This window comes from Salmo salar, chromosome ssa14, assembly GCF_905237065.1.
Source record: "Salmo salar chromosome ssa14, Ssal_v3.1, whole genome shotgun sequence".
In the NCBI taxonomy this organism is placed as follows: Eukaryota; Metazoa; Chordata; class Actinopteri; order Salmoniformes; family Salmonidae; genus Salmo; species Salmo salar.
The window spans coordinates 92,585,405-92,594,325 of NC_059455.1; positions in this window are offsets into that span (position 1 = coordinate 92,585,405).

Sequence of the window (8,921 nt, forward strand, 5' to 3'; positions counted from 1 at the left end):
ATCTTCTCCCTGGTCATGATAATCAACAACAGCTTCATGATATCTCCATTTAGAGCTTCATGTTCTGGATGAAGAACAGCAGCCATTTTGTGCCAGACAGCACACCATTCATCTCCGTAATGGACACTTAGACACGATCGTGGCTCAGTCATTCCTACAATGCAGTGTGACGTCCTCCGCTCGTCTCTGACTCAAAGTTCTGGAATACTTCCTGTAATGGGATAATGTCAGACATTTAACAGACATACGAGCGCGCAAGCAGGCATGCACACACGGAAAACATATATAGACATGCCTCATTATTCTGCTTGGGGGAATCTCCAAGTACCTCTCCAGATTAATTGCCTGTGTGTGTGTGTGTGAGAGAGTCTGAGTAGGTCTATCTAAGGCCAGGATCTAAGTCGTTGTTGACAAGCGTAATGCACTTTACTTCTGAAGGTAATTCACATTTGAGCTGGCATCTGCAGTGTTTACCATGAATGTTTTAGCAAACATCAAGGATGTTTTACAACGTGCCTACGATTGAATCTCTGCCTAAGTTGTGAAAACGAAATTCCCCTAGTGACATCATAGTCACGACACACCCCCCCATTTTGACTAATGATGGCTTTAAACCAAGAATCTTGTGACGACTCGGTGGGCGGAGCTGGGTGGGTCGTCAGCGAATTGGGACACACCTGGGCTCGGGTGTGTTCCGGGGATGAATACATCTTTCCTCCATACATCAAGGAGAATCTACGCAGACACACTGTTGGATTTTGGTTGTGGCATTTGTGGCTTGTTTGTTTGTTTTTGGCACCTCTCACCACCCCTCATCATCTATGCACGCAACAACTCACTTACACTACCGACTACACACACCATTGTTACTTGTATATCATTTACTTTAGTTAATAATTAAACATCTAACATTGAGCTAATAGTTGAAGCGCACTACACTGGGGATCCACGTCCAGCAATTCATTACATTTGATTAATAAAACAGATGACTAAAGTAACAGATAAAATAACAATATGTATGCAAACTAATATAGATAATACTAATTCATATATTTAAAAAAATGTAACGTATACAGTGGCCTCCGACATTATTCACACCCTTGATAAAGATGAGCAAAAATGACTGTATAAAATAAATAACTGTATACCAATACTCAGAAAATGTAGGGATACATTTTTTGGGGACAACCCTGTTTTCAATACCTCACCTGGCGAGGAAAACGGGACTGAATGTGTTGTGTGGTGTCAGGGAAATAACCTCTCACCCAACGTCAACAAAACAAAGGAGCTGATCGTGGACTTCAGGAAGCAGCAGAGGGAGAACCCCCCCCACCCCCAATCCACATCGATGGGACCTCAAAGAAATTGTTAGATGACCACTGAATCAACATTTTGCAATGGCCATCTCAGTCTCTTGACTTGAACACCTTTGAAAACCTGTGGTTTGAATTAAAGAGGGCAGTCCATAAGAGCAGACGAAGGATATTGAGGTTCTGGGAAGATTCTGTATGGAGGAATGGTCTAAGAACACTCCCAATGTGTTCTCCAATAATTTTACCACATTGTATCCTCAATTTCGTAATATCCAATTAATAGTTCCGACCTTGTCTCATCGCTGCAATTCGGGAGAGGCGAATGTGGAGACATGCGTCCTTCGAAACATAACCCGCCAGGCCGCACTGCTTGTTAAGCAACAATGTGTCGGAGGAAACACTGTTCGATAGTCAGCTTGCAGGTGCCCGGCCCTCCACAAGGAGTCGCTACAGCGTGATGAGCCAAGGAAAACCCGGACAGCGCTGGGCCAATTGTGTGCCACCCAGTCACGGCCGGCTGTGACTGTAGTGGCGCCTCAGCACTGCGATACAGTGCCTTTAGACCGATGCGCCACTCGGGAGTCACGACCCCATACATTTAATATATATATACATTTAATATATATACACACATACATACACACATAACACACACACACACACACACACACACACACACACACACACACACACACACACACACACACACACATTAAATGTATGGAGTCGTGACTCCCGAGTATACATATTACTTGTTAAACAAAATATATTTATCTGAGCAATTGTATTAATATAATAGAATTTCCCCATTATATTATGGTATTACAATGTAGCTCTGTTTTTTAATGATTTCTTTTATACAGCCATTTTTGCTCATCTTTATGAATGGTGTCAATCATTTTGGCCCCCCTGCTTTTAGGTCAAAAATGATTTACTGTTTACAGCAGATAAAGGAAACAATATAAATGTAGGTCACACTTTATTTGGATAGTCCAGATTTTCATGCTATCAACAAACTATCTGTTGATTAGCAACTGCTTGCCAAGAGTGTGCAAAGCTGTCATCAAGGCAAAAGGTGGCTATTTGAAGAATCTCAAATATAAATTAGATTTTGATTTGTTTAACACTTTTTTGGTTACTACATGATTCCATATGTGTTATTTCATAGTTTTGATGTCTTCACTATTATTCTACAATGTAGAAAATAGTAAAAATAAAGAAAACCCCTTCAATAAGTAGGTGTTGTAAAACTTTTGACCGGTAGTGTATATCAACTAATTGTCGAGGTCACTTGGGCCTCACCCTACTAGAATCTGAAGTCAAATGTTTGCTGATGATCTGGTGCTTCTGTCCCCAACCAAGGAGGGCCTACAGCAGCACCTAGATCTTCTGCACAGATTCTGTCAGACCTGGGCCCTGACAGTAAATCTCAGTAAGACAAAGATTCTGTAAAAATATCCCCAGTGTACAACGTAAAACACCAAATAATGCATGCAGAGCAGAATTAGGCCGATACCCGCTAATTATCAAAATCCAGAAAAGAGCCGTTAAATTCTACAGCCACCTAAAAGGAAGCGATTCCCAAACCTTCCATAACAAAGCCATCACCTACAGAGAGATGATCCTGGAGAAGAGCCCCCTAAGCAAGCTGGTCCTGGGGCTCTGTTCACAAACACAAACAGACCCCACAGAGCCCCAGGACAGCAACACAATTAGACCCAACCAAATCATGAGAAAACAAAAAGATAATTACTTGACTCACTGGAAGGAATTTACTAAAAAAACTGAGCAAAATAGAATGCTATTTGGCACTAAACAGAGAGTTCACAGCTCTCTATAACTAGATGACAACCAGTGGGTCCATCTCTCTCGTTGTCTCTCTCTCTCTGTGACAATTCAAGAGGCTTTATTGGCATGGGAAACATATGTTTACATTGCCAAAGCATGTGCGTGCATGCGTATGAGTGTGTTTGTGTGTTTGTGTATGTGTGCACACGCGGTTGTGTGGCTGGGTATCTTAGTGTTTAAGCTCCAGTATTTCATATTTGGCATGCCGAGCAGATGGAGAGACTCCCACTGCCTTGGTAATGTGCACCTGCTCTCTCTCCCTCTCTCTCTCCCTCTCTCCCTCCCTCCAAGGGGCTTTGTTGGCATGGGAAACATATGTTTACATTGCCAGAGCAAGTGAAATGGATAAACAAAAGGGAAGTTTCTGAGAATGGAATTAAGGTGGAGGAGATTCTGCTCCCTGTCGGCGAGCAAATTTGGTGGGTAGGCTGATTGCAAGTAGAATATTTGTAAGGGGTGTGTTGGTGCCAATTTCTCCTTTTTCTACCCCCTTGGTCCGTTTATTAGGGATTATCAAATCAGGAAAGAGCTGAGTCGCTTTGGTAAGTTTCCTAGCCTCTCTGGGCTAGGCGGGATGAATTCGTCCCACCTACGCAACAGCCAGTTGAATCCCGTGGCGCGATTTTCAAATACCTTAGAAATGCTATTACTTCAATTTCTCAAACATATGACTATTTTACAGCATTTTAAAGACAAGACTCTCGTTAATCTAACCACACTGTCCGATTTCAAAAAGGCTTTACAACGAAAGCAAAACATTAGATTATGTCAGCAGAGTACCCAGCCAGAAATAATCATTTTTCAAGCTAGCATATAATGTCACAAAAACCCAGAAGACAGCTAAATGCAGCACTAACCTTTGATGATCTTCATCAGATGACACACCTAGGACATTATGTTATACAATACATGCATGTTTTGTTCAATCAAGTTCATATTTATATCAAAAACCAGCTTTTTACATTAGCATGTGACGTTCAGAACTAGCATACTTCCGGGGAATTTACTAACAATTTACTAAATTACTCACGATAAACGTTCACAAAAAACATAACAATTATTTTAAGAATTATAGATACAGAACTCCTTTGTGCAATCGAGGTGTCCGATTTTAAAATAGCTTTTCGGTGAAAGCACATTTTGCAATATTCTCAGTAGATAGCCCAGCCATCACGGCTAGCCATTTAGACACCGACCAAGTTTAGCCCTGACCAAAGTCAGATTTACTATTACAAAAGTTTGATTACCTTTGTTGTCTTCGTCAGAATGCACTCCCAGGACTGCTACTTCAATAACAAATGTTGGTTTGGTCCAAAATAATCCATCGTTATATCCAAATAGCGGCGTTTTGTTTGTGCGTTCCAGACACTATCCGAAATGGTAAATCAGGGTTACGAGCATGGCGCAATTCATGACAAAAAAAATCTAAATATTCCATTACCGTACTTCGAAGCATGTCAACCGCTGTTTAAAATCCATTTTTATGCCATTTTTCTCGTAAAAAAGCGATAATATTCCCACCGGGAATCTCCGTTTAGGTAAACAGAGGAAAGAAAACAAAGCATTCGGTCGACGCGGGCACGAGCCTGAGTCTCACAGTACTGTAACCAGCCACTACCCAAACGCGCTACTTTTTTTTCAGCCAGAGCCTGCAAAGCCACGATTCAGCTTTTTGCCGCCTTCTGAGAGTCCATGGCAGCCGTAGGAAGTGTCACGTAACAGCAGAGATCCTTTGTAATGGATAGAGATGGCAAAGAAGGCCAAGAAATGGTCAGACAGGGTACTTCCTGTACAGAATCTTCTCAGGTTTTGACCTGCCATTTGAGTTCTGTTATACTCACAGACACCATTCAAACAGTTTTAGAAACTTTGGAGTGTTTTCTATCAAAAGCCAATAATTATATGCATATTCTAGTTACTGGGCAGGAGTAGTAACCAGATTAAATCGGGTACGTTTTTTATCCAGCCGTGTCAATACTGCCCCCTAGCCCTAACAGGCTAGTGGGTTTCGTGTACTGTCTGCAGGTTTTCAGGCAGATGCCGTCAAGCATGTTGTTTCGTTCCGGAGGCAAGTGTTTATGTTTCTGAATAACAATGAGGCATGGGGAGGGGCTCTACGGGGCTCTATGCAGGGTTTGCCAGAACAGATAGTCTATGGTGCTTTGAGTATGGGGATTTGGGCCATAAGAGCTTTGCGTGCCCACATAAAGGCCGTAGACAAGGTAAGGGTACAAGCGCCAGTGGGGGAAATCGAGTTCAACGTGCAGGGTCATGAGACGCAGGCAGCAGAGGCTGGGCTACAAATTGTGGTGTAGATGAGGCTGGGTCTAGGCATGCTATGGATGGTGGTGTAGATGAGGCTGGGACTAGTCAGGCTATAGATGGTGGTGTAGATGAGGCTGGGTTTAGTCATATCATGGATGGTGGTGTAAATGAGGCTGGGACTAGTCAGGCTATAGATGGTGGTGTAGATGAGGCTGGGACTAGTCAGGCTATAGATGGTGGTGTAGATGAGGCTGGGTTTAGTCATATCATGGATGGTGGTGTAAATGAGGCTGGGCCAAGTCAGGTTATAGATGGTGGTGTAGATGAGGCTGGGACTAGTCAGGCTATAGATGGTGGTGTAGATGAGGCTGGGTTTAGTCATATCATGGATGATGGTGTAAATGAGGCTGGGACTAGTCAGGTTATGCTATTTTGGTGCGTACTTTGGTGCGGAAAGTGCAAATCAATCCCAGACAAAAATAAAAAATTATTTTATATAGCCTTGACATCAGTGATATAAAGTGCTGACAGAAGTAAAAAAACAGCAAGCAAAGCATGTGAAGAAGCAGGTGGCTAGGAAAAACTCCTAGGAAAAACTCCCTAGAAAGGCCAAAAACCTAGGAAGAAACTAGAGGGAACCAGGCAGAGGGGTGGCCAGTCCTCTTCTGGTGTGCAAAGACATGGAAATGTAAATGAAGTTCATAAATGACCAGCATGGTCAAATAATCAAGGGTCAGGTGCAACAGCACTGGGTCAGGTCAAGCCGCAGGCAGAACAGTTGAAACAACAGCAAAGGACTTTGAAGATGCTGTAGGAAACAGGTTCAAAAGTATCTATATCCACAGTAAAACAAGTCCTATATCAATATAACCTGAAAGGCCGCTCAGCAAGGAAGAAGCCACTGCTTCAAAACCGCCATAAAAAAGCCAGACTACGGTTTGCAACTGCACATGGGGACAAAGATCGTACTTTTTGGATAAATGTCCTCTGGTCTGATGAAACAAGAATAGAACTGTTTGGCCATAATTGACCATCGTTATGTTTGGAGGAAAAAGGGGGAGGCTTGCAAGCCGAAGAACACCATCCCAACCGTGAAGCATGGGGGTGGCAGCATCATGTTGTGGGGGTGCTTTGCTGCAGGAGGGACTGGTGCACTTCACAAAATAGATGGCATCATGAGGCAGGAAAATTATGTGGATATATTGAAGCAACATCTCAAGACATCAGTCAGGAAGTTAAAGCTTGGTCGCAAATGGGTCTTCCAAATGGACAATGACCCCAAGCATACAGTACTTCCAAAGTTGTGGCAAAATGGCTTAAGGACAACAAAGTCAAGGTATTGGAGTGGCCATCACAAAGCCCTGACGTCAATCCTAGAGAAAATTTGTGGGCAGAACTGAAAAAGCGTGTGCGAGCAAGGAGCCCTACAAACCTGACTCAGTTACACCAGCTCTGTCAGGAGGAATGGGACAAAATTCACCTAACTTATTGTGGAAGGCTACCTGAAACGTTTGACCCAAGTTAAACAATTTAAAGGCAATGCTACCAAATACTAATTGAGCGTATGTAAACTTTTGTCCCACTGGGAATGTGATGGAAGAAATAAAAGCTGAAATAAATCTTTCTCTCTACTATTATTCTGACATTTCACATTCTTAAAATAAAGTGGTGACCCTAACTGACCTAAGACAGGGATTTTTTACTAGGATTAAATGTCAAGAATTGATGAACTATTGTAAAGTGGTTGTTCCACTGGATATCATAAGGTGAATGCACCAATTTGTAAGTCGCTCTGGATAAGAGTGTCTGCTAAATGACGTAAATGTAATGTAAATGTAAAGAATTGTGAAAACTGAGTTTTTGGCTAAGATGTTTGTAAACTTCCGACTTCAACTGTACCTTTCTTTTTCATCCGTCTCGCTCCTTTTCATCCGTCTCTCTCCTTTTCATCCGTCTCTCTGTATTTCCATCATCTATCCTTTTTGGGGTTAGAATGTCCTCTCTCTCTCTCGCTCTCATTTCCTCTCGCTATGCAATAACCTACAATAACAACCCTACAGTGTTATGTGACCAGAAGAAACTGTTTCATAGCAGAAACTCTCATCTATCCTCCATAGCAGTAAATAGTGACAATGATTCAATTAACCTTTCATAAGTCATGGAAAGTCTCCATCTTTTAGTTTCTCTATTTCCTCTTGGGGATTGATAGAGGTCAAAGTTCAATTCAGGTCGACCATTGAATGGTTACATCAGAGAGGTAATAATTTCTAGACTAAGGAAATATTCTTGGCCCGAAGTAATATATATAAAATTTCTCTCTCTGGCTGTTTTCCTTGGAAATAGTTTTTGATTGTGCTGTATTTTACAGTCCACTATTTGCTTGGTATTTCCTTATTACACATGAACATTGTAACAACTATGTAATAAATACTATTTGGTTTATTTTAGATCCATCAACACAATCACCATGATGTACCATGTGGTACCATGAGCCCCAGGACAGCAAAACAATGAGACCCAACCAAATCATGAGAAAACAAAAAGATAATTACTTGACTCACTGGAAAGAATTTACTAAAAAAACTGAGCAAAATAGAATGCTATTTGGCACTAAACAGAGAGTACACAGTGGCAGAATACCTGACCAGTGTGACTGACCCAAAATGAAGGAAAGCTTTCACTATGAACAGACTCCTTGAGCATAGCCTTGCTATTGAGAAAGACCGCCGAAGGCATACCTGGCTCTCAAGAGAAGACAGGCTATGGGCACACTGCCCACAAAATGAGGTGGAAACTGAGCTGCACTTCCTAAACTCCTGCCAAATGTATGACAATTATAGAGACACATATTTCCCTCAGATTACACAGACTCACAAAGAATTTGAAAGCAAATCCAATTTTGATAAACTCACATATCTATTGGGTGAAATACCAGAGTGTGCCATCACAGCAGCAAGATGTGTGACCTGATGCCACAAGAAAAGGGCAACCTGGGCCTCCTGAGTGGCACAGTGGTCTAAGGCACTGCGTCGCAGTTGCTAGCTGAGCCACTAGAGATCCTGGTTTGAGTCCATGGGGTGGTGCACAATTGGCCCAGCGTTGGAAATGTTTATTTATTTTCCCTTTTGTACTTTAACTATTTGCACGTCATTATAACACTGCATATAGACATAATATGACATTTGAAATGTGTACTGTTCATTTTTTATTGTTTATTTCACTTCTGTTTTATCTATTTCACTTGCTTTGGCAATGTAAACATATGTTTCCCATGCTAGTAAAGCCCTTAATTTGAATTGAGAGAGAAAGAGAGAGAGAGGGAGAGAGAGTGTATTAGCAAGATTGGTGACAAGGGTCAGGGTGCTAGAGACCTGACATCTGCTAGTTACAGTGAGCTCCAAAAGTATTGGGACAGTGACCAATTTTTGTTTTTGTTATGGCTCTTTGCTCCAGCACTTTGGATTTCAAATGATACAGTGACTGATGAGGTGAAAG